Consider the following 26,086-nt stretch of genomic DNA (forward strand, 5'->3'; position numbering starts at 1 on the left):
AAGCTGTTAGAAAATGACCAGATTCCCAAAGTTCCATTGTAAGTTCCTGACCTCCCAGAAACACAACATGATTTCTACATTGAAGAGAATCCTCTCTGCTAGGGATCAGCTCTTGCTCAGCACTTCAGTTCTTCACCCACTTTGTCTGCCTCCTCTCTTCTCCAGGAGAGGTCGGCTTCTTTTTTTCTCAGCTCTCTTTCATACAGAAGGATAGATGGTTATCTTATTTCCTCTATGAGCTTCATCTCACAACTGGAACAAGTTTCTTAGCCAAAAGACACTGCTAACCATTTTAGTCGAGGCCTCAGAAATTAATGACGTAAGTAGGTAACAAAGGCTAATAAAGATTTCACGTCATTTGACAACAGGATGCTAGCACTCAAGGAGGTCATGGACCAGAAAGACAAAGGACCTGGAGTTGTTGTAAGCTGTGGTGTAGGTCTCAGATGCAGCTCAGATCTGGTGTCACTGTGGCTGTGGTGTAGGCCTAAAGCTGCAGCTCGGATTCAACCCCAGCCTGGGAACTGCCATATGCTGCAGGTGTGGCTGTAAAAAAAAAGGGGGGGGGGAGGCAAAAGGATACACTTGTGACCTGTCTTAGGAAAACTATCAATAAGCACAAAGTAGTGTGTAGAATGGACTGAATATTCAAAATACTGAGGGAGAGAAGATAAAGGTGGTATAGGATCAATACAAAAAATACTTTAACTGGGAATATCCAAGCTGGCCATATGCATAGATGTTTCTTCTACGGAATAATTTCAGGGAAGCTGGGCATGTTTATCCCATGCCCCTCTCCTCTGAATGCTTTTTTATATGTATACAATTTTTAAAGATCACACTCCATTTACAATTATTACAGAATATTGGCTCTATTCCCTGTATCCTTGTAGCCTTATACCCAATAGTTTGTACCTCTCATTCCCCCACACTGATAACCACCAGTTTGTTCTCTGTATCAGTCAATCTGCTTCTTTTTTTGCTATATTCACTAGTTTGTTGTATTTTTAGATCCCACATATCAATGATTTCATACAGTATTTGTCTTTCTCTGTCTGACTTATTTCACTTAGCATGGATGCTGGCTGCCCAACTTTCCCAGATAAATAATTCCTCAGAGTTGAAGCTCTGAAGGCTACTATTAAATTAGAAATGCTAATAGACAAGCTTAAGAATTAAGTTCTTTCCAGCCTTTTGTTACCATTCATTTTATGATTGAATTATTAAATATGTTGGCCAGTCACCCAGCTGGTTCTGAGGAAATGGAACCCAAAGGGAAGCATTTTGACAGGGAAGAGTGTGAGATGAGAGCAGGGGCCACTGGTCTGCAGGGTGCTCAGGATGGAACAGCAAAGAGGCAGAAAGGCAGCTCAGGACCAAGAGCAGAGGGAGAAGGCAAAAGACCTACAAGTGCTTGTAGGGGATCCCTGGAAGGGAGGCCATCCACTGGTGGGTAAAGAAGTAAGGAACAGAAAAGCATGCCTCAGCCTGCTAGAGGCATTTGGAGTTCACAGGGCTACTCATTCGCCACCCCAGTTAAAGACTCTGCTCCCTGCTTGGCCTTGCTGTGGTTTTCCCAGACAGAAGTGGCTTTGTTATTGAGTGAGCACCGGGGCCTGGAAGCAGCTGTGAGTATGTGGACTTCCTGGTCACAGCCTTTCTCCTCTGAATGCCTCCCTGGGACCTCTTGGTCCCAAGCCTTTTATCTCCTATGTTTCATCTCATTCTCATTGAGTATATTCTGCAATTTACTTTGTCAACTGCCGCTCCCAAGGGATCATTCCCTCTTGATCTTTCACTCCTCAATCCCTTTTTTTGTTCTATCCAAACTGTAGTTTTCAATTAATTTTTTAGCTTAAACATTTATCAGAGTTCAGAAGTCAAAGAATCTAAAACGTTTGTCACGAAAGATAGTTCTTTGCCTTTCCCACCTCACCAACATGTAATGACGTCTATTTTAGTGATTTTTTCCCTCTAATATACCCCAAATTTTTACGTAATATAAATATACTGTTACCACTTAATTCATCGATTATAGACATTATCTATTGACCTCAAATGGTGGAGGAAGACTTGGCTCCCTCCCATATCCCTCGCCTCTCTTACCCTCCCAATATATCAAAATGTTTGGATTAATCCGTTTTGAGTATTTTAGCTACTATGATTAAGCAATACTGTTTGCTGCTAAGTGACATAGTATGCTATGATTAATTACACTCTTGGTATAATTTTTTATCTTTCCTAGAATTAATAATTCTTTTTTTTTTCATTTTCTTAGTTTCATAATATGACCCGCTTCATGAATTTGCATGTCCTTCTTGGGCAAGGACCAAGTTGAGCTGTTTTTTCTCTTTTCAGTTGTGGTACACATACTTCCAAAGTAAGTGCTTTCATTAAGTCTTAATGGCTGTTTGCCTTTCATTCAAAATCTCATAAAGGCATATACCTTCTCTAAGACAAAAATTACCCCAGATCTCAGGAGCAAATACCAAGCCCTACACATAACTGGTACTCCATAAATATTCCCAACTTGGTTTGTTATCCATGGTTTGGTGCCATTTCAGCTCCTGCTGACACCTTTGTGTATCCTGTAGTAAACCAAGTTTTACTCACCAAGGTAGCCCACAGTGAGCCAAGATTCACACACATCAAGTGAAGTGGAACCAGCCCTTTACACTGACTATCAGACATGTTCCTTAAGCTCCCCCATAACTCTTGTCAACTCTAGCAAACCTAACCCCATCCTTCTGGAAGATCATCTTAAATTTAGGAATAAGCAAGTGTTATCATAGGACCTTCTGAGGAAAACAGTTTATCACAAAGCCTGGGCTCTCACCCAGAACTGATTGGATCTTATTTGACACACAATTCTAGGAAACATGACTATTTCACAGTCTTAGAGCAGCAAATTAAAAAGAGGTGTTAACAGAGGTAGATGCAAAAGCAGCAAGAGAAAGAACATTAACTTGACCTTAAGGAAAGATTAACAGCTCCAAATCAGAACTTCATTTATCTGATTTCACAAGTTGTTTATAGTTATGATTTCTGCATCATTCAGAAGGCATTTTAAACATATTTATTTCTCAGATTTGAAGGCCTAGTGCCTGATAGAGTCAATTTGTTTTACCTAGAAATTACATATATATATCACTCTTGATGATGCCAGATAAACAAGGTAGATTAAATTCCATCTGGCCTTAACTCGGATAATGGCAAATCTCTCTGGCCTGGGAAAGCCCTTAATTCTGGTAGAATATATTTCTCAGAAACCTTACCTAAAGCCTCATTTAAAAAAATAAATTTGAGTAAAACCAAAGGGATTTGTTTTACTCTATGTCAATAAAAAACCTGCAATAAAATTTTTTCCCAATAGTTTCATTTTCCCCTGGGGTTTTATATAATGAATAAGAATGTCTACAATTTTAGCAGTTTGTGAGGTAACCAGAACAGATCTCCAGTTAGGGAAATCTGATGACTATATTTTATATCCCTTTTCCCAATCCCAAAACCAGGAATCCGGTAGCAGAGCAAGAACTGGCTCCACAGGAACCAAGTCAGAATTGGAGAGTCACAGCCTCACAGTCACACTTGGCCACCAAGATTGGGTTGGAAATGCTCCAAATGAGAAATTTTATCTGGAGTGAAGTGCAGAGAAAATCTTGCTTTCCAGAAAGAACTTTTTTCCCCTCCTTGTCCAAACTGAAAAACATGCACATAATTATCTAACTCATGTCTTTTTCTCCCTCTTGACTATGAGCTCCATTGTGTAGAAAATGTATTTGCTTTTCTGACTATTATATCCTTAGAACCTAGAAAAGTGCGTGGTACCTACTAGACATTTAATAAGCTCTATTGAACTAATGCTATTAAATGATACTCTGTTTTCATGTGGTCACCAGGAACCTCTGGGCTAAATTTATAACTTACCCATTACTGTGTTACTACACTGAATGCTGTTCAGATCTGTACTCTATCTTTTTCACACTCCTTCCTTTTTTTTTTTTTTTTTTTTTTGGTCTTTTTGCCATTTCTTGGGCTGCTCCTGTGGCATATGGAGGTTCCCAGGCTAGGGGTCCAATCGGAGCTATAGCCGTCGGCCTACGCCAGAGCCACAGCAACGCGGGATCCAAGCCGCATCTGCGACCTACACCGCAGCTCACGACAACGCCGGATCATTAACCCACTGAGCAAGGGCAGGGATCGAACCCGCAACCTCATGGTTCCTAGTCAGATTCGTTAACCACTGCGCCACGACGGGAACTCCCTCTTTCCTTTTTTAATATTAATTTCTCCTGATGTATAACTTTATTTATTTTACTGAATATTTTCCTGTTGTGGGCCATCTTAAATCAATTTTTTTTTTTCCTTTTGGCCACTCCACAGCATATGGAGTTCCCAGGCCAGGGATCAGATCTGAGCTGCAGTCTCAATTGAAGCCGCAGTTGAGGCAACTCTGGATCCTTAACACACTGTGCCAGGCCAGAGATTGAACCTGTGTCCCAGCTCTCCCAAGATGCTGCCAATTTCCACCATGGGAACTCCTTAACTCAACTGTTGAAAATAGTATAAAATAATTAAGTTCTAATTAAAATGGATTACTTACCACTACCAACAGAAACATTCTAATACCCCCTTCACCTAACTTCTCCAAGATTAAAATACTGAGAAGGGACTGAGACTTTCCTCGGAACTTGTACCCATTTACTCTAATGGTAGCGAACATTTACTGAATATCAGTCTCTGTTCCAAACATCTCACTCGTACTGACTCATTTAATCCTCACAACTGCCCTCAGATACTGAGAATGTTTTTCAAATGCAGAAAGATCACAAGAATGAAGTGCTAACCAGAACTGGATCATTCAATCAGGAATTTATCAGTCTGTAACACAGTATAACAATAATCCATAACAGTAGCAGATTGAATAAATCCATAACAATAGCAGATTGAATAAGTAAAGGTTTATCTTTCTCATCCAAAAAAAAAAAATTTCCACTGAAGGCATTTCAGAGTTGGCAAAGAAACTCTGTCATCAGACTCTTAGCTTTCCATTTAGCCATCCTTTGTATGTCTTCATGCTTGTTGCTTCATGACCCAAGGTGGCAGCACTATCACTGCCATCACATCTACAGTCCAGGTAGGAAGAAAGGGAAAGGCAAAAGGCAAAAAAGCTTGCTAGCTAATTGGGTCTCCTTTAACAGGAAAACATTAGCTTTTCCTAGATGCATTACCAGGTAAATTTTACTTATATCTCATTGACCAGAATAAGGTCACATGGCTACTCCTTTCACTTGTAAGGGCAGCTGGGAAATTTTTTAGGCAAGGCATATTGCTCTCCCAAATAGAATTGAAGTCCTGTGTGTAGACTATCAACAGTGTCTTAAATTTTCTCAAATATGAGTAAGCAATGCAAATATATCATGGAAATTAGAGGAATGTCAGACTTTATAGAAATTATAGAATTGGGCTTTGTCTTTTTTGCCTTTTCTAGGGCTGCTCCCACGGCATATGGAGGTTCCCAGGCTAGGGGTCTAATCGGAGCTGTAGCCACCAGCCTGTGCCAGAGCCACAGCAACACAGGATCCGAGCTGTGTCTGTGACCTACACCACAGCTCAAGGCAACACCGGATCCTTAACCCACTGAGCAAGGCCAGGGATTGAACCTTCGACCTCATGGTTCCTAGTCAGATTCATTAACTACTGTGCCACAATGGGAACTCCAAATTGGGCCTATTCTTACTCCAGTGTCATTTAAGCATAAGAAAAATTTTAGGCCTTCATTGTACTACAAGTCTGCATCTAGTTTCTCACATGTGATATTTGGTGTAATAACTTTTTGTGCCCTGAGACATCACCAGATACTCTGTGCTGACAAAATTTCTGACAGTGGTCTTGCAAATATCCTCATCCAGAAAGGTTTAAAATTCAATGAATTTAAACTCTCACATATACACAAAGACAAAAAAAAAATAGTGTTAAGCAGTGAGGAATCAAGTCAGTAAAGAACATTTAGTGATAATCAGGATTAATTTTGAGGAAGATGATACTGTTGGGGTTTTAGAATAAATACAGACATAATGAAATATTTGTGGTATTTTTTTTTCACTTTATGTAAAGGGAGTTGTTTTCCCAACAAGAGGTGATGTCTGTTATATAATTCTTACAATTACAATGAGGAGGAAGTCTTCAAACCCTCTGTGTTTTCAAATTAAATTTATCTCCTTGATCCAAACCTGTCTTTAGCTAGATAGGAGAGCTATGATTCCTACAACTCCTAAAAGATTGAAAGCTAAGAATGGGTTGAAAAAGTTGTTTTGAGTGCCATCATGATGCAATATAGCTGCCCAATAATATTCCCTGCAGAAAACAATAAAAATATATGCATATAACCAACACCTTTAAAATGGTCAGAACTGGACAGCTGAAATTAAGGCAGTGGGGTCTCTTAGAGGATGTTAATTGCATTCTGCTTTTCATTTTAACTTCTTTAGGTTTGGTTGGTTTTTGCACAAGTGTGGTTTGAGGGAGAATTCAAGGTATCTGTTTTCTCAGAGGCAAGCAGTTCTTTGCTTTTATCAAGCCCCAGCCAGGATGTCTTCCCTCCCTTCTCTGCCCTGTTTAAGATGTGTCTTGTTCAAGGCCGCACCTTCCAAGTCTTCCCAGATGCCCTCTCTCCTTCCCTATAATCTCATTGAATTCATTGTAGTAGTATTTGTGTGTATCATCATCTTATAATTTATCATATAAACCAGGACTATTTTGAGAGTGAATGAAGATATAATTAAATATTATGCCAGCTCAACCCAGGTGCACAGTCACCCTGCTTATTTGGTCCAAGGGCCTCTGACATGAGGGAAATATTCCCATAACTGTCAAGAGGTCAAAATCATGAAAGTAGTTTCAATTTCCTTGCTGTCTGCTAAATCCTATTTGCCTTTAGACACGTCCTTGTCTGAACATCACCTATACACCAAGAAAACTGCCTTTTTGAGTTTTGTCTCATCTGATGGCCTTTTTCTTTTTTCTTTTTAGGGCTGCCGCTGCCACATATGAAAATTCCCAGGCTAGGGGTCAAAGCAGAGCTTCAGCCACGGGCCTACATAACAGCCACAGACACAGCAACGCCAGATCTAAGCCATGTCTGTGACCTATGCCTCAGCTTGTGGCAATGCCTGTCCTTAACCGAGTGTGTGAGGCCAGGGATCAAACCTGCATCTTTGTGGATACCAGTCAGGTTCTTAACCCGCTTAGCCACAAGGGGAACTCCCGATGGCCTTTTCTTCACAAAGAACATCTTTAAAGACATCACACTGCAGGGAGTAGGGGAGGATGCTGGGCTGTCTGGTGGGTTTACAAACAAGCCAGGTGATGGGTGCCCTCACAACAGCCTCAGCAGACACACAAAATTCCTACCTCAGCAAAGTGCCAAAGTGATAGGTCATGATTCTCCTTGTCATTTCTCACAAGTTAAAGCATGGATGTTGAGTGCACAGTAGTTATATATTGCCTGGATCTTCTTTATTATTCAAGACTCCATGGTTTCAATGAAGTCCTTGTTCAAGTATCTGAGCTCCTATGAAGCTGTTTTTTGAGAAACATGTAGACTAGTCTATAGGAATTCCAGTAGCCCATTTCCTCAGAGAACTAGAATGGCTCTTTTCTATCTGTGCATTAATATTTAAGACTCTTAATGCCTAGAACCCAAACCTTATCACCACCACCAAACTGTAAAAGACTTGTCTACACTTTTCCTCTGCATTTCTCACTCCCCCACCTTCTGGCTTCAACACTCTCTGTACCATGGAAACTGTTCTGACAAAGGCCAACTTCATAAACTCCTGCTTGGGAAAGTCACTAGAAACTTTTTAAGACTTTATCTGGACTCTCCCCACTGACCATTTCCTCTTTGATGGCAGTTTTCTTCCTTTGGTTTCTAGCATTTCACCTTTTCCTGATTCTTGGTCTTACCTGCTGACCCTTCTACCTTCCACTGCCTCTTGACTGTCAGTGCTCTTCAAGTTCTGTTCTGGGCCTTTCCTCCTCCCCCCTCTCACATTCTTCCATAGCAAACCCATTGATTCTTATGGTTTCAACCACTACTACAAAACCAGCAATCATGAATTCTAGGTTTTCTAATTAGCACCAAAATTTTCCACTGTATTTTTATTGTAAAAATTACTCTCATTATGCAATTAAATATGATTTGATTCTTAGAACTTCATGGAATTTCTCCCATAAGTATTCAAATCCACTTGCTTTTATAACCTGTCACACTATCCTTTGTGTATGAGGTTTTGGTTAAGTAGTTTATCTGAGTTCAAATCTCAACTCTACTAGGGTGAGCTTAGGCAATGAATTATATAAGCTTTTTGTGTCCTACAAAATGGAGTTAATAATAGGAAATCCTAACCTCATCTAGTTACAGGCAGTAAACTATATGCAAAGCATTTGGAACAGTGCCTAGCACTTGAAGTTGTATTAGCGTTATTTTGTGTGGTCAATCTACTTATATACTGAAGACGCATATCTTTCTGTAAGATCTGCCCTTTCATGAGCTTTAAACTACCTGTTCTAATGCAGATCCCATAGGTGCCTCAGTTGCAACACACCCAACACTGAACTTAGCAATTTTTTCCAAGAGACCCCCTTCTTCTCTCCTATTTGCATAAATGATATCACTCTCTGCCCAACCATGAAATATCATTGTACTTTTTTTTTTTTCTTTTTTGGCTACCCAACAGCATATGGAGTTCCCAAGACAGGGATCAGATCCAAGCCGCAGCTGCAAAGCCAGATCCCCAACCCACTGTGCCAGGCTGGAGGTCAAACCTGCATTCCAGCACTCCCAAGACACCATAGATCCCATTGTGCTACAGTGAGAATTCCTCACCATTACTGACTGCTTTCATCCATCTAATTGATCATGTTGCTTCTACCTTCCCAATGTCTTAGATTGGACCTCTTTCTCTATTACCACTGTCACTTACCTTCTCTCAACTTGACCTTCACTTCCTTTTCTGGTTCAATCTGTTTCTAAGACACCAGTCTGGTTATATCACTCTACTTGCTCTTTGTCTTTCAAGGCATTCCATTGTCTACAGCAGTGCTATGCAATAGAATTATCTGCGATGATGGAAGTTCCTATATTTGTGCTCTCCAGTATGGTTGCCACCAGCCACATGCAGCTATTGAGCACTTGAAATGTGGCTAGCACAACTGAGGAAATGAATTTTTAATTATGCTTAATTATAATTCAACATAAATAGCCTCATATGACTTATGGCTACCAAATTGGACAGTGTAGAGAACTAGAAGATAGAGCCTACCCCACCTGGCCTGGCAAACCCTGTATTCCCTACCCACCAGCACCCTATACCCTGACCCCAACGGTTTATTATTTTGTCCTTTTATACATTGGTCTTTTTCTGTGTGTTGTGCCCTTTGCTTCCTAGGCCTTTCTCATGTTCTGGATCTGGTGAACTCCTATCCAGCTTTGCAAATATGACTTCTCAGAAGCCTTTTCTGACATCACATACATAGATGTGCAGATTTACTTTTTCTTCTGTGCTCCCTTGTGCTTTGCATTTACTGCTATTACAATATTATATGACATTAAGTTTTAGCTATTTGTCTCCTCCTGAAAAAAATATGATCCTCATGTAGATCAATCCCTAGATTAATATCTCAGACTTAATTAAATGTGTTAAATGCATAAATGAAACACAGAAAATTAATTTTTTTTCTGGCTGCACCCATGGCATGTGGAAGTTCCAAGGCCAGGCATCAAACCCATGCCATAGCAGGGACCCAGCTGTTGCAGTGACAATGCCTGATCCTTAACCCATTGCACTGCAAGAGAACTCCCAGAAAATTAATTTTGATCAATAACTGGAAACCTATACTTTGGACTGCTAGGCATTAGCAATTTCATGTTTTTCTTATCTTTAACCACCATCAATCATTGGTATAGTGCCTGTCAAAATATCTTTGACTTTGAAATGGGTTGCCCAAAGATTTTGAGTAGTCATTCTGGCTCTGGATTCTCAGGGCTTTACTCCTATACTAGGAGTTCCGTCATGGCACAGCAGAAATGAATCCGACTAGGAACCATGAGGTTGCAGGTTCGATCCCAGGCCTCTCTCAGTGGGTTATGGATCTGGCGTGAGCTATGGTATAGGTCGCAGACTCAGCTTGGATCTGGCATTGTTGTGGCTCCGGTGTAGGCTGGCAGCAACAGCTCTGATTAGACCCCTAGCCTGGGAACCTCCATATGCCGTGGGTGTGGCCCTAAAAAGAAAAAAAAAAAAAACTTCTATACTAAATCATACTATTAGAAAAATAAACAATTTAACTTCCCTCAGAAATATTAAGGACTACGATGTAATACTATGACTTCATTTTTTGTTGTTGTTACTATAAGAAATGGTCTTACAGAGTTCTCTTGCGGCACTATGGATTAAGGATCTGATCTTGTCACTGCAGTGGCTTAGGTTGCTGCTGTGCCATGAGGTCCAGGAAACTTCCACATGCCTCAAGCATGCCCAAGGAAGGAGGAAGGAAAGAGAGGGAGAGAGGGAAGGAGTGTAGGGTCATGTGGCGGAGACTGGATTTTCAAGATTCTGTCAAAAACACTATTTGTTATGTGGTCCAGTGCTTCTTACAGGAAGATCTATGTGAAAATTCTTCCACTAGCATAGTACTATGACAGTTTTATCCTTTATAACATACTTGCATGTGTCCTTTCATTAGTTAATGGCAACTACATGACCCTTCACATTTCCCTCTGGCTGCAAAGAATCTCAGAGTTGTGTTTTGTGCATTGTAATTAGTAATTGCCTCTTTTTAAAAGCTCAAGGTAAATTCTGTTCTTTAATCTTTGTCTTTGTGGCTTTATTGGATCTATGCTATTATCTATGCTTTTTTTTTTCCCCCATGCACCCACAATATGCAGAAGTTCCCATGCTAGGGATTGAGCCTGTGCCACAGTTGCATCCTGTGCCACAGCTGTGGCAATGCCAGGTCTTTAACCTGCTATGCCACAAAGGAACTTCCAATGTTATTTGTTGTTAATAGTATCAGATCCTCTTATATTATCAAATATTCTTTTAGCTATTATAGATATTAAACAAAATATACAAGGTTTCCCATTTTTAATTATCTATTTGTATGTGTCTGTCTTTTCTCTCCAGCAAGTCAGTTTCTTAGAGATAGGAACTTACCTTTTCTCTGCTATATTTTCTCTGTGGCTGTCAGAGCCCTGAAGGCAGTCAGCACTCAATAAACAGTTCTCTCTCTCTCTTTTTCTCTTTTTGGCTTTATTTTTTAAAATAAATTTTATTGGAGTATCAGTGACTTACAAGGTTGTGTTAGTTTTAGGTTACAGCAAAGCAAATCAGCTATATATATGTGTATACACACACACACATATATCCTTTTTTCTTTTTTCAGATTCTTTCTCCAGATAAGCCATCACAGATTGTTGAATAGATTTCCCCAAGCAATATAGTAGGACCCTATTACCAATCAATTTTATATGTAGTAGTATGTATATGCCAATCCCAACCTCCCAGTCCATCCCTCCCTCTAACATTTCCCCTTTGGTAACCATAAGTTTGGTTTTGAAATATTTGAGTCTATTTGTGTTTTGTGAATAAGGTCTTTTGTATCATTTTTATTAGATTCCACATATTAGTGATCTCATATGATATTGGCCTTTCTCTAATTTCACTTGGTATGATAATCTCTAGTTCCATCCATGTTCCTGCAAATCAATAAATAGTTCCTGGTTAATGGTATCAAAGCTAATTAATTCAGCCAAAATAGAAGTTTTGTGGTATAATTCTAATATTTACTAAAAAGAGGAGTTCCCATCATGGCTCAGCAGAAACGATCTGACTAGTATCCATACAGGTTTGATCCCTGGCCTCACTCAGTGGATTAAGGATCTGGCGTTGCCATGAGCTATGAAGTAGGTCACAGATGTGGCTCAGATCTGGCGTTGCCATGGCTGTGGCATAGGCCAGCAGCTACAGCTCCCATTTGAGCCCTAGCCTGGGAATGTCCATATGCCATGGGTGTGGCCCTAAAAGGACAAAAAAAAAAAAAAAAAAAAAACCAACTTACCCCAAAAAAACCCATTTGTAAAGCTATTATGTTAATAAACCTTTTTTACTTAATTTTTAAAGTATAGTTGATTTACAGTGTTGTGCCAATTTTGCTATACAACAAAGTGACCCAGTCATATATATATATATATATATATTTGGATATAGTTCCCTGTACTCTACAGTAGGACCTCATTGCTTATTCATTCTAAATTTAATAGTTTGCATCTGCTAACCCCAAACTCCCCATCCATCCCACCTCCTGCCTCTGCCCCTTGGCAACCACAAGTCTATTCTCTGTCTGTGAGTCTGTTTCCGTTCTGAAGATAGATTAATTTGTGCCATATTTCAGATTCCACATATAAGTGTTATCCTACGGTATTTGTCTTTCTCTTTCAGACTTACTTCACTTAGTTTGATACTCTCTAGCTGCATGCATGTTGCTGCAAATGGCATTATTTCATTCTTTTTACAGCTGAGTAGTATTCCATTATATATATGTACCACATCTTAATCCATTCATCTGTTAATTGACATTTAGGTTGTTTCCATGTCTTGGCTATTGTGAATAGTACTCCTAGAACATACGAGCATGTGTATCTTTCTGAATTGTAGTTTTTTTCTGGATATATGCCCAGGAGTGGGATTGCTGGATCATATGGTAGTTCTATATTTAGTTTTCTGAGGAACTACCATACTGTTTTTCATAGTGGTTATACCAATTTACATTCCCACCAGCAGTGTAGGAGGGTTCCCTCTTTGCCATACCCTCTCCAGCATTTGTTATTTATAGATTTATTAATGATGAGCATACTGACAGGTGTGAAGTGGTACCTCATTGTAGTTTCTATTTGAATTTTCTCTAATAATTAGTAATGCTGAGCATTTTTTTCATGTGCCTACTGACCATATCTATGTCCTTTTTGGAAAAATGTCTATTTAGGTCTTCTGCCCATTTTTTGATTGGATTGTTTGTTTTGTTGTTGTTGAGTTGTATGAGTTGTTTGTATATTTTGGAGATTAAGCCCTGGTTGGTTGCATTGTTTGCAAAGATTTTTCTCCCATTCCTTAGGTTGTCTTTTCACTTTTTGGAGGTTTTTTTTTTTTATGGTTTCCTTTGCTGTTCAAAAGCTTCTAGGTCTGATTAGGTTCCATTTGTTTATTTTTATTTTTATTCCTTTGCCTTGGGAGACCTAAGAAAACATTTGTATGATTTACGTCAGATAATGTTTTGCCTGTGTTCTTTTCTAGAAGTTTTATGGTATCATGTCTTATGTTTAAGTCTTAAGACATTTTTAGTTTATTTTTATGCATGTTGCAAGGGTGTGCTCTAGTTTCATTGATTTACATGCATCTGTCAGTTTTCCAGTACCACTTACCAAAGAGACTTTTTCCCATTTGATATTCTTGCCTCCTTTGTCAAAGACTAATTGATGGTAGGTGTCTGGCTTTATTTCTGGGCTCTCTATTCTGTTCTCTTGATCCATTTGTCTGTTTTGGTAAATTTACCACACTGTGTTGATGACTGTAGTTTTGTAATATTGTCTGAAGTCTGGAAGGGTTATGCCTCCTACTTGGTTTTTGTTCCTCAGGATTGCTTTGGAAATTCTGTGTCTTTTATCATTCCATATCATTTTTTGGATTGTTTTTTCTAGTTTTGTGAAAAATATCATGAGCAATTTAATAGGGACTGCATTAAATCTGCAAATTGCTTTGGATAATATGGCCATTTTAATGATACTAATTCTTCCAATCCTGGAGCATGGGATAGCTTTCCATCTCTTTGAATCCTCTTTAATTTCCTTGATTAATATTTATAGTTCTCAGTATATAAGTCTTTTACCTCCTTGGTTAGATTTATTCCTAGGTATTTAATTTTTTGGGGGGTGTGCTTTTAAAAGGTATTGTTTAATATTCTTTTTCTAATATTTCATTGTTAGTACACAGGAATGAAACTGATTTCTGAATGTTAATCTTGTGTCTTGCTACTTTGCTGAATTCATTGATCAGTGTGTGTATGTAGTTTTTGTGTGGAGTCCTTAGGGTTTTCTATATATAGAAACATGTCACCTGCACATACTGACAATTTTACCTCTTCTCTTCCAATTTGGATACTTTCATTTCTTTTGTTTGTCTGATTGTTCTGGCTTATGTTAATAAATTTTAAAATTGAAAACAAATGCATGAAATTATGTTCACCCTCATTAACAGTCAAAGAAATGCAAATAAAAATACTAAACTACTGTTCTTGGACAGTCTCTAGAAGAAAATTTGGTAATATGGGTAAAAAGCTTCAAACATGCTTATGTCTTTGATACTGCAATTGTATTTACCCTATAAAACAATAGGTGAGCAAAAAAAATCATGTTCAAGAATCTTTTCATAGTATAAACTACAGTAGTAACAAAATTATAAATAATGGTCAAACAATTGAAGAGTGAATATTAGTACAATTTGGCAACATTTACAGATACCTTCTATCTAGAAATCTTTTTTCTAGAAATTTACCCAAAAATAATATGCGAAATGACATACATAAAAGGATATTTATTTCATTATTATTAATAATTTCCAACTTGTAAAACACATCTTCTATGTGATTTAACACTAGGCAGGTATCAACTTGATATTGTAGAAGATAATTTATTGACATAGGAAAATGAACACAGTAAATTGTTGAGATATAAATATAGTTTACAAAAACAGCATTTATAGGATGTAATCATTTATAAAAATAAGAACTGTGTTAACCTTCATGTATGTCATTGTGCTTTTATATACTTTTCAAATTGTCTACAGTGAACAAGTAGTACCTTTTTTAAATCGAAAAACCTAGCCAAGGCAAGTATGTATTTAGGGTTTTAAAATCTCAGTATGGAAGCAACTAACAATAAAATGGCATACCTTCCAAAGAAAGCTTTTCTGTAGGTGTGGGTCTTGCACTTTACAGTGTCTGTACAGTGTCTATTAGGGGTTTATGAAGTGCCTAAGTATCTAAATCATGCCAGGAATCTGGGGCTACTGAGGCAGAAGGCTTCCATCACCCCAGAGCCCACACTGACCAGAACCTGCACTCCAAGTCTCTCAGCCCTAATCATCATGGAGTCCAGCACATCATTTATGGTTTCTCCATTGTAAAGGCTTATAAGCTAGTAAAGGCTCTCTCCAGAAAAAGAGCCCAACCTCTACAACTAAGCCAGGAGGATGCAAAAGAAAATGGCCTCATCATACTTTGTTTGGCTCTTGCACCCAGTAAGTGAGCCTCTACCTTACAAAAAAGGTGTAGAACATAATATTTTGCTTTCTGGTCAATTTTGCAAATTAGGATTTGGATGCACAAAGTAGGGCCAAAAGGTCTGAAGACAGTTACTATGGCTGGCAAAGTCCCAAATCTAATCTCCTACTCGTTTTAATTCAACTTGGAAAACATTACTGAGGGCTTTGACAGTGCAGGGACCTTTGCCAAATGACATAGAGTATACAAAAGATAAACATTCAGTGAGCGTCTACCAGAAGTCAGGGCCCAAGCTTATACTTCACGTTCTTGATTTCTTGCCTCCCCCCAGTCACCCAAGGGGTCCTTAATGTGATCTTCATTTAACAGATGACATAGAGGCACAGAGCAGAAACAAAATTTGCCTAAGCCCAGACACTAGCTGGTGAAGCTAAAATCTGAACTCAGATCAGACTGATCCCAAAGCCCATGTTTCCCTTACTATTTATCAATGTATCAGTATCTACCTTAGAGATTTACAAGTCATGCATCATAATCTTTAAAAAAAAAAAAAAAAAAAAAAGGAAATGTCCTATAAGCTCAGTTCAAACCTCTAAAGGAAGGCAAAGGAAAGAGAGCACCTTTTCCAGGGACACTGGAGGAAGGTCTTCACAAAAGGGAAATCAGACCAAACAAGAGCTACTGAGACATTTGCAAAAGCAAAGGCAGAGGTGGGCCCCAGGGACTATGCCTGAGGAATGCTGAGCGTCTGTGGGCTTCTGGAAACAACAGATAGAGGAGACACAGCTGGCAAGGCAGGCTTGGACCAAGCCGGAGAGAGGCCTGAATTTATCCTATGAACAGTTTTGGGGCGGAGAACAGCACTAGCAGAACTGTGCTTCAGAATATGTGCTTAGAAATATTTGATCCAGTCAGTGGTTGATCTTTGAAGAATAATGGCCATCTTGAAGAGTTGGCCCTTTTTTTTTTTTTTTTTTTTTTGGTCCTTTTCTACTGTTTAGTACGTAGATTTCCTTAGTTCAGTTCTTTACTACAGTGTAAATCTGACCACTTAAGAACTCACTGTCTGAGCTTCACATATTAGTCTTTCATTATAGACCAATGTTGTTTTTCCCATTCACCAAATTACTTCAGTGTAGCAAATATGGATTGGTTGCTAAGATATTTTAATCAGCTCAGCTTGGTTAATGAAGAATTTGAATGTTGATGAGTGGGTGAGTTCATCAGTGTCCCCCTTAGAGGCTGTGTCATTGTAACCTCACTATTCATTGAAATCAGCTCAAGTAGATCCATGTTTTAGGGTGGGGAGTCAAGATAACTAGCCAAAACCAATAGAGACTTAATTTGGAGGCAGAAAAAACAAAACAAACAAACAAAAAAAAAAAAAAAAACAATCGGTACATAAAGAGCTAGAGAGATGAATTTGGCCTGCTTTCTTTTTTGTTGCAACTCTTCAATGCTGCCTGACAATCAGCTCGGTTTAATATAATCCCCTGGGAAGCCCACTTTCTTCCTAGGCAGGAAACTATAAAATGTCAGAAATACATAAAAGGCAGCTTACATCTGGAAGAGAAAAGACAGGTATGCTTCTAGAAGGAACACCTATGAGTAGAACCCTGAGAATTAAGCAGTTGGCACTGCTCATCTATTAACTTTTCTTTATTCATAGCACAAGCACTGCAGCCTAGGAACATGTTGAAAATCCTCATTCGATATTCCAAAGGAAGTGATGAGCACTAGAGCTACAAATGAAAGTCAAGGAGCAGCAGAAGGTATAAAGATCAGTTTTGATAAAGACATTGGAAGGGGGACGAGTGACAGTCTCCTCTCCATTCCTTCCACCTCCCCCTCTCCCACTCAACAGCTGAAACCTGACACCTCACACCTGAATTCCTCCACAATCATGCACCCACCACTCCCATGATGGCTCCCTACTTTCTACTGCTGTGGACTTTGAAGCAGCTTTCCCAGGAGCACCTAAGTACTGTGGACAAGCCTCAGGGGTAGGGCAAGGGGCATGGCATTTGAGAGATGGGTCCCAGAAAGATAAAGCTTTCCTCACCAAAAGAAGTTTGATGACCACTGTTGTACATCACTGCAAGCCTGGGTTCACACTTTTCATCATCTGGCTCACTGGCTTCACCAGCCTCATTTCTAAATCACGCTCCTTCCTGTTGTTTCTCAGTACATTCATTCTCTTCCAAACTCCCTTCAAGTCTTAAATAACTCAGGACATTTCTTTGAATCCTGGCCTCGCACCCTTTCCTGAACCATTTTCATTTCTTTATGTCTTGTCTACCTAGTGGACCAGAGGCTTGGGGTAAGGTAGGGGCCCCATCTGCAGAGATGTTCAGCACTCACCCATACATGGGATTCTCACTTGTGGCTCCTTCCTACCTCCCTGCCCTTGCTGATACCCTCCTCCTCCCTGCTAGTTCAGATGCCCATTCCAGAGACTGAGGGCTCCTTTCTTGAAGCTCATTTCCTGCCTTTCAGTCATTTCGAGGCTCCAGTCTGTCCTGACCTCCCCTCCTCAGATCTACTGCATATCTAGTCAGCACCCCACAATTTAGCTTGTAATCATTACCTGCCTTGAATTGTTCTCTGATTGTTTCAGGTGTCATATTGTCTTATTTGTCATATTTGTCTTCCCCAACTGAGCTGCAGGTTCACTAAAGCAATGGACTGACCTCAACACTTTTCAATATAGGCAAATGTCTTGGTTTGCTTTTATCAAATTACACTCAAAGGTCATCAGATGAGTCAACTCCTCCTTCTCCAACAGAAGAGAATTTTCTCTTTCTCTTTGGAAATTCCAACCCACCTTCATATTCAGTGCTGCAAACAACTGCTATAAAAGTCATGATTACGTGTAAAACAATATGGTTTAAAAGGAGAGTCATAGCACTTTTAACCCAATTTCCATCCTGATCAGGCTGTAATTGCAAATAACAGAAGCATAGTCACAAGAGGCAGACATATAGCAGGGGTGTTTGTAAGGATTCAGGGGAGCACAGAAAAACCATGAACAGCAGTTGAAGCAACATCCAGTCCACCCCAGAACCAGAACTTGAAGCAGAAATCGATTCCCCCCACCCTCTCGCTGCGCCCTCCCAGAGATCGCAAAGTTGACTTTTACAGCCAGGGCAGTTCCAGTCCCAGGGGCCTCTCTGCACCCACCTTTCTCTGTTTCCTCATGGCTTCGCAGCTCTCCTGTGACGTCACCACATCCTATATTACTCATGGCTCTTCCCATGGCCCCAAATGATAAGAAACTCTCAGCTTAACTGGCAACTCTCCTGCCCAGGTCCCTCTGGTCAAATCTTAAGAGACTCTGGTCAAATCTTAAGAGAGAACATGTGTTTGGCTCAGCCCGGTCCAAGGCTGGGATCCTCTTCATCAGATGTTCAACAGGGAAGAAGGAAGCATGTTGTACAAACATGGACAACCTGCAGAATCTGGGGAAAAGAATCTAAGATGAAATGACTTAGAAGAAAGGACTGTGCTCTAGGAACATTGATTATTGCTTGCAAAAACATTCAAGTGTGCCATCAGCTCCCTCTGATTTTACCTCAACTGTTTTCTAAATACGCTGGATTCAAAAAGTGCTCTTAATTTTAGAGGGCAGGGACAGAAGGAAATCAGCAAACTGGAACCCACCTGGGTTAAACTCAGTGTGTCTGATCAGTCAAAACTGAAACAAATAGGGTCTGTCCCAAAAAAGCCTCTTGTATCAACCCTCTTAAAAGTTTAAATTGATTCAGTCTTTGCATCCAAATTGGGATACTCTCTTGTGCTGAGGTGCTTGCAGTCTATTATTTGTATTTGAATCCATTAAAAATGAAATTTCCTCTGGCCTCGCTCAGTGGGTTGAGGATCCGGCATTGCCATGAGCTGTGGTGTGGGTTGCAGATGTGTCTCAGATCCTGCGTTGCTGTGGCTGTGGCATAGGTGGTGGCTACGGCTCAGATTCAGTCCTTAGCCTAGGAACCTCCATATGCTGTGGATTCTGTGGCTCTGGTTATTGCTGTGGTGTGGCCTGGCCTGGGAACCTCCACAATACAGTGGACACAGTCTAAAAATAAAATATATGAGCTTAGGGTCTGAAAATCACATTTTTTTCAGATGAAAACTTGCAAGAAACAGATTTTTTTTAAGCATTCTGTTAGGTTTTGAGGTTGCCAATCTTTCCTAAAAAAATAATGAGATAAAACTTGTCATATTACAGTATTATTGGCTATGGTTCTCCACTCTGCAATTTTTAACATAGGAAATTTTCCTATAAAACCAAAAATAAATGAGAATTCCCACCAGACCTCTAACAAAAACATAGTCAAGTTGTAAACTTCAGAAACAAGAAACTTAATTAATTCTCCAGAAGAGAATTATGGAGACACAACTAGCATTTTATGGACTAAAGGCGTATAACACCAAAACCAAACTAAACATTTTTGAGACTACTTTTACCTTCAGTGATAACAAATTATTGAATTTTCTGCCAAAGGAAAGATGTATAGAACCTGCAAGACTCAGATTTAACAGAAAACAAATCAGTATTATTGGACATTAACGATTTTTGAGTCTTTGAGATGGATTTTATAGTCAACGACAACAATTCTGTCTTACTCACATTGAATCCTGTAGAAAGGAGGAATTTTGAAATTGGCATTTCCAACACAATTTATTGCCTACAACTAAAGGCAAACGCTGGTTTCCCTTAGTATCTCTCAACTTCACAGTCACTACTTCTGCATAATAGCAGAACTCCCTTAATAAGCTTTGCGTGTGAAATCAGAACTCTGCTGTAGGGGAGAAGCTCTTCAGATCCTTCCTGCTACCATTTTCTTCCTGATCCTGTAGATAGGCTTTGATATATACAGTACTGTCTTTGTTTATATTCTTTCTAATAATCTACTTGCAATATACAATTGACCATATTGTTATTTTTAGCAGACAGGCTTTTTTTTTTTATTCTGAATATAGTGATAAGACATTATCCAAGAATTAATTATTCCCTCCCCTGTGCCCATCTGGCCAAGGGTATTTCTGTTCTAACATAGGTAATAAGTTGCCTTACATATGAGTAGCTCCCTAGATTGTTCTCATTGAGGAAAGAGGGTGTCTCCATCATTCTTGTATCTCCCAAGGTCCCTGGCATATTAGGTGGTGTTGCTGAGGCATAGCTCATGCATGTTCAGTATCCCATTCTCAGCCTCCCCAAATAAACACTTAATCCGAGGGAAGTTGCACTAGCAAGCATAGTCTTAAGACAATTTCCCTAGCTCACTCCTCTTCACATTCCAACATGACTACATAACCTAAATGTCCTTCCTAAATAGAAATAGAGTTGCCTATCACTTAGGAGAAAGGAGTAGAGAGGAAGGGAGGAGGATCAGGAGAGAAAATAAGAGAAGAGGAAGAGAGATGGATAACATTTTTTGAGCCCCATATGCCTAGAATCATGTTGAGTATTTATATGCCTTATCTCATATAATCCTGCCAACAGTCCTGAAAGGGGAATGCTATTATTCTATTTTTCAACCTAGAAAATTGAAAAGCTTAATCAACTGCCCAGGGAGTTCCCATCTTGGCGCAGCAGAATTGAATCCAACTAGTATCCATGAGGATGTTGGTTCAGTCTCTGGCCTCGCTCAGTGGGTGGGGGAACCAGCATTGGCATGAGCTGTGCTGCAGTTTGCAGATGCAGCTTGAATCCTGCGTTGCTGTGACTGTGGCATAGGCCAGCAGCTTTAGCTCTGATTCTACCCCTGTCCTGGGAACCTCCACATGTAGCGAGTGCAGCGCTAAAAAGGCAAAACAAAGCAGAAAACAAAAAACTGCCCAGAGTCATCAAGAAGCAAAGTCAAATACTCAGAAATTATTAGAGGATTGAATAAATGATCTTATCACTAAACATCACCTTTCCCCTGGCACTTCAATGAGAGCAGTCAAGAACTGGAATAAGATAAAAGCAGTTCATCATTTCACTCCATAGCCTTTCAGGCACACTCACATTCACTTGCCTATCAGATTGAATTAAGTGTTCAGTGTACTTAGGCAAGGATACAAAAAATTGCTGGAAGGGTGGTGGCCACAGAGTCAGGGGCAGGTCCAACATAGTTCCAGCATGACTTCTCACAGTTCTTAGAACTGCTAATGGGGGACACAGCCAGGTGTTGGAGACAGCATCTACAGAAAATAAGATATGATAGAACTTGGAGAGCTTAGTTTTTGCTACCCTACAGCCTTATATACCCAGAACTTCAGATAAATTTCCACTAATAAGCAATACACATGCATTCGGGGAGTGTTTACAAATATATTGAGTTTCTCTGGTTCCTGAATCAAATTCAGCCTTAGCAAGGCCACATGTTCCTCCAGAAAGATAAACCAGTTTAAAAAAAAAAAAAAAAACCTGCAAGAAACCCAGGTTCAGGTAACCTTGAACCTTCTCTTGGCCTCTAACTTCACCACTTAGGGCAGCCAATTCCCTGCACATTCAATAAGCCTTAAAAATTTTTTTTTAAATTGAGTCTAGTATTTCAAAAATGTGAACCACCAATGCCTACGTCAAAATTTCCTGGTTGGAAAATCTCATGCCTCACCCCCCTTGCTCCCACTGAATCAGAATATCTAGGATTGGAAAAGAAAGCATAGTTAACAAGCTCCTAGTGTGGCCCCTGTTCACTACCATCTCAGTGTGTCTGTGAGTGGGGGATGTTCCATGCTTTCAAGGAAAGTCTCATTTATGTGAGAATAACCTTCCATTTAAAACATTCAAAACCCATTATGGCTGCAAACTTTTCATTCCAGTGCCGGCTTTGTCGAAGCCAGGGACCTAAAAGTTTCAAGCTTTCTTGAAATTGTACTCATTAAACTGCATGTTAATCATGGATCAGGGATTGCACATTATACAACCCATTAAGCTTTTGTGTGTTCCTAGAAGACTGTGTATTGTATAAAAATACAAATGATCCAGCAGTTAAAATAATTTGCTATAAGGAAAAGCAAAATTAATTATGAATGGCCACATTGCTTACCCAGTTGACCTAAGTCATTAGCAAGTGTAATGGATCTCATAAAAATAAGATGTATTTTGGCTTCTACCAAGCACTCCACAAACATCCACTGTAGTCCTAGCACCTCATTGCCAGCTCAGAGGATATATACAGGTGACAGTGTATATGACATGATAGTCTTCTAGAGAAAATTCACTGTCAGTTCATGATAAGAACATAATCTATTGTAAAGAAGCTGGGAACCTGGAGTTATCATGGAGAAGGAAGAAAACTGTTCACTTTTTTCAGTTAAATTAACTCTTCTGTACCAAGACCACCAAGATGTTTTCTGATTTAGCTAAGCAGTGATTTAACTAAATGACTGTTTCCACCAGTGTGTTCCATGGAACAACAACCCTAAGAGATGTTGGCAGGGAGGGGTGTGGAGACAGAGTACCTGGAGCTAATACTTTTGGGAAAATGCCAAATTCTTGAGCATTGTTTGGAGAATCATAATGCAAACTAGAATTTTAAGGTTCTGAGAGTCCAGCATTAAAGAAACTCACTTCAGTTCTGCATTAGTCAGTAACCTCGGCTGTAGGGAGCAGGATGAACTCTGCCTACCCTAGGGAGAAAAGGGAGTCATAGAGAGGATATAAAGTTCCTTCCAGAATAGATAGAAGGCTGGAAAACCAAGAATGTTAGGCACAGGATAACACCGAAACAATCTGGCTTGGGCACTGCCATGGCCACCATGAGTCATCTCATTTATTCCTTTGACTTTGTGTCATTTCCTAGATGAGCCATCTCAGGAGGAAGCATTTGGACAGACAAACCCAGGTATGAAGACTGTTCTTTGACTAATGGGGGCAGAGAAAATTATCATCTACCTTGTCAAATTCCTTACACGGTAACAAAGACCCTCCCTTCAGGATGTACCCATAAACAATTCTCTCCCCACCAGTTCACATACCCAGTAATAATTTGCTAGCTCAACTTTGCTTAACCCAGAATTTCCCAAATCATTCTACCAACATTTCTTCACATAAAGCCTATTAATAGTAGAACGCACTTCTGGAAATGAGGATAGATAATAGTAAATGGTGTAAGTGATTAGCATGTATATGGGATACGTGGTTAATAGGTATCATATATAATTAGTGTATCCCCCATTAGTGTGGTTAATTTTGAAGGTATGCTGAGCTGTCATTTATATTTCCAACAGTATTCTGAATAGGTCATCCCTGAGAAAGAACAGGTTCTGAGGCAAGTCATTTTAAATGTTGCTTTTCCCCTCAGTTTTAAAATTTACGTGAACTTTGGCTAAAATAAATCCCAAGGTAAGCCTTGATGGGGAGAAATTAAAAAGAGGGCAACCTGTAGTCTCTGGCCATGTTGAAGAGGAATAGTACCTCATGATCTCAGTAACAGTGGGGAGGAGGGTATTAGTTTTTTTTTTTTTCCTCCATTAATACAATTACAATAATCTGTAGGGCACTTTATATTTCATGCTTCCACCCACCTTACCTCTTTGATAATAAAAGCTCTGGGCTGAGAGTTTTCATATGAGCCCAGCACACAGACCTGCCTCCTCCTTGCTCAGCAGCAGGCTGCCTCCCTGAGTCACCGCCTAGGAGTGTCTCTGACTATGAAATGTCACCACAACAAAACCACATTCCAGGCCTTACATGATGCTAACTGAGGGAAAGACACCACACTCTGCCCCTGCAGCAATGAGGCTTCTGTTGTTTGTGTCTCCAGTTTTCCCACACTTTGGAGTCCAGCATATTCACAGTCATATTAATCCCCAGGGAGTAAATGAGCTCAATGCAGGGGAAATGAGGACCAGTAGGGATGCAGCTGGCCCACACATGACCCACAGAGGAGCAAGGCCGAGTCTCAAGCCTGGATGTTAGAGAGTCATCCAGCTGCTTTCAACCCTGAGAGGAGAGAGAGGGCCTGCATATTCTTTCTGCCTTAACAGTGTCCAAAAGAAGCACGATTTAGGCCAACCCCTGCCTGCTTCTGCCTGTGCCCAGCCTATGTCAGACCCTAAAGGGCCTGCAGCCCCAGCTGTGGCAACATGCTGACTCCTCCTACCCATGAATGATCAGGGCCCAGACAGTTCACACTCATGCTTTGACCTCGAGCTAACCACTAATTAGCCAGGTGGTTGCCAGGGAGCGGCTGCTTCCACTCCAGTTTCCCAACCAAGACACAAGCCCCGTGTCCCTGGTCTCTGGAGTTGACCCGCATTTCCTGTACCTTCTCATTAACTCTAATGAACCTCTCAGATAGGATTAGATTTGGCTGCGCCTAATAGAAAACAGAGAATTAAGTGACTTAAAACCAGAACATTTGTTTCTTTGGGGAAAAGTCCAAACATAAGTGGTCCAATACTAGTAAACTGGTTTCACAGAGTCATCCATGGACCTCAGGAAAGGCAGGGAACACTCATCTTTCTGCTCCTCTAAGACTCTCATGATCTAAAAGAGTCCCTAGAGCTTCTTCTACCACATCCACATTTCAAACAGCAGGAAGGGAGGAAGAGAAAAGACACAAGGGAATTCCTCCAGCTGTCTGTCTTTCTTTCAGTGAAGCTTCCCAGACTCCTTCCTAATCTCAATTTTATTTCAGTGGCTAGAGCTTTGACATACTGCCCTCCAGGGCTTCAGGAGAGACTGGAAAAGAGTTTTATTATTGAATACGTTGCCACCTCCAATAGTGTAGGGGTGGTATTAGTGCATAAGTTCACATCAAGGTAGGTGGTCCAAGGCCGGTTTGGTGGCTCCTCAGGATCAGTACCAGGGTTTCAGTTTCCTTTTACCTTTTGGTTCTACCATCCTCTTCGCGAGACTTCTATGTTGCTTGAATCCGTTTGGGCTGCTATAACAGAATACCATGGATGGGGTAGCTTAAACAACAGACATTTATTTCTCAAAGTTCTGGAGGCTGAGAAGACCAAGACCGTTGTGCTGGCAGATTCGGCTCGTGGTGAGCACCCTCTTCCTGACTTGCAGATGGTCACCATCTTGCCGTGTACTCACATGATCAGCTCTTTGTGTCTGTACAGAGAGAGAATGAGCTCTGGTCTCCCTTCTTAAAAGGATATTAATTCCATGGTGGGGGCCCTACCCTCATGACATTATCTAAATTTACTAATTTCTCAAAGTTGTCTTCTCCTAACCCCATCATAGTGGGATTTAGGGCTTCAACATAGGGATTTTAGGGGACACAAACATTCGGTTCTATAACATATGCCAGAGTTTATAATGACTGAGCCTGTTCCAGCATTCACATCTCTAGTCCATCCAGCTAGAAGAAAAGACTGGAGACTATAAAGAAACTTCCTAAAAGTTTCATGTATCACTCTACTTACATCCCATTAACTAGAGCTTAGTCACATGGCCACACCTAGCTGAAGAGCAGACTGAGAAATACATTCTGAGTGGCCATGTACTAGCTAATTTTGGGAATTCCACTTCTTGCCTAAGATGGGAAAATGCATGTTAGAGATAAGTATCCATTTCCATTAGCATTTGCAAGTAAGAAATGGATATTGGATAAGCAAATAATAATACCTATCTAGCCTCCCTAATCCCACTGCGGCACATACTAGATGCTGAGACTTGCCTTGGCTGAATAGCCCTGTCAAAGCCCTGATCCCTGGATTTGGATCCCTTGGATCTAATTCTTATTGGAATGGACTAGATTTTGCCTGTTCCTCTTAGGTTTGAAATGATGGTGTC

General features: G+C 40.1%; 1 protein-coding gene and 1 long non-coding RNA gene across 3 annotated transcripts in view; both read left to right on the forward strand.

Moving 5' to 3' along the window:
* Positions 1-3,881, forward strand: part of LOC110256759 (uncharacterized) — a 36,789-nt gene extending 32,908 nt beyond the window's left edge. For both annotated transcript variants that reach the window (XR_002338688.2, XR_014827742.1), the window contains 2 exons: positions 2,279-2,380; positions 3,513-3,881. This is a non-coding gene — a long non-coding RNA (uncharacterized LOC110256759). The remainder of the gene's footprint in view (positions 1-2,278; positions 2,381-3,512) is intronic.
* ZNF365 (zinc finger protein 365) overlaps positions 1-26,086 on the forward strand; it is an 831,894-nt gene that overhangs the window by 552,032 nt on the left and 253,776 nt on the right. The gene's annotated exons all lie outside the window — the stretch shown is intronic.

This window comes from Sus scrofa, chromosome 14 (genome assembly GCF_054392235.1).
Source record: "Sus scrofa isolate SSC_HxYL_T2T_F1_AM1 chromosome 14, Sscrofa_HxYL_maternal_Yorkshire_Landrace_v2.0, whole genome shotgun sequence".
Taxonomy (NCBI): domain Eukaryota; kingdom Metazoa; phylum Chordata; class Mammalia; order Artiodactyla; family Suidae; genus Sus; species Sus scrofa.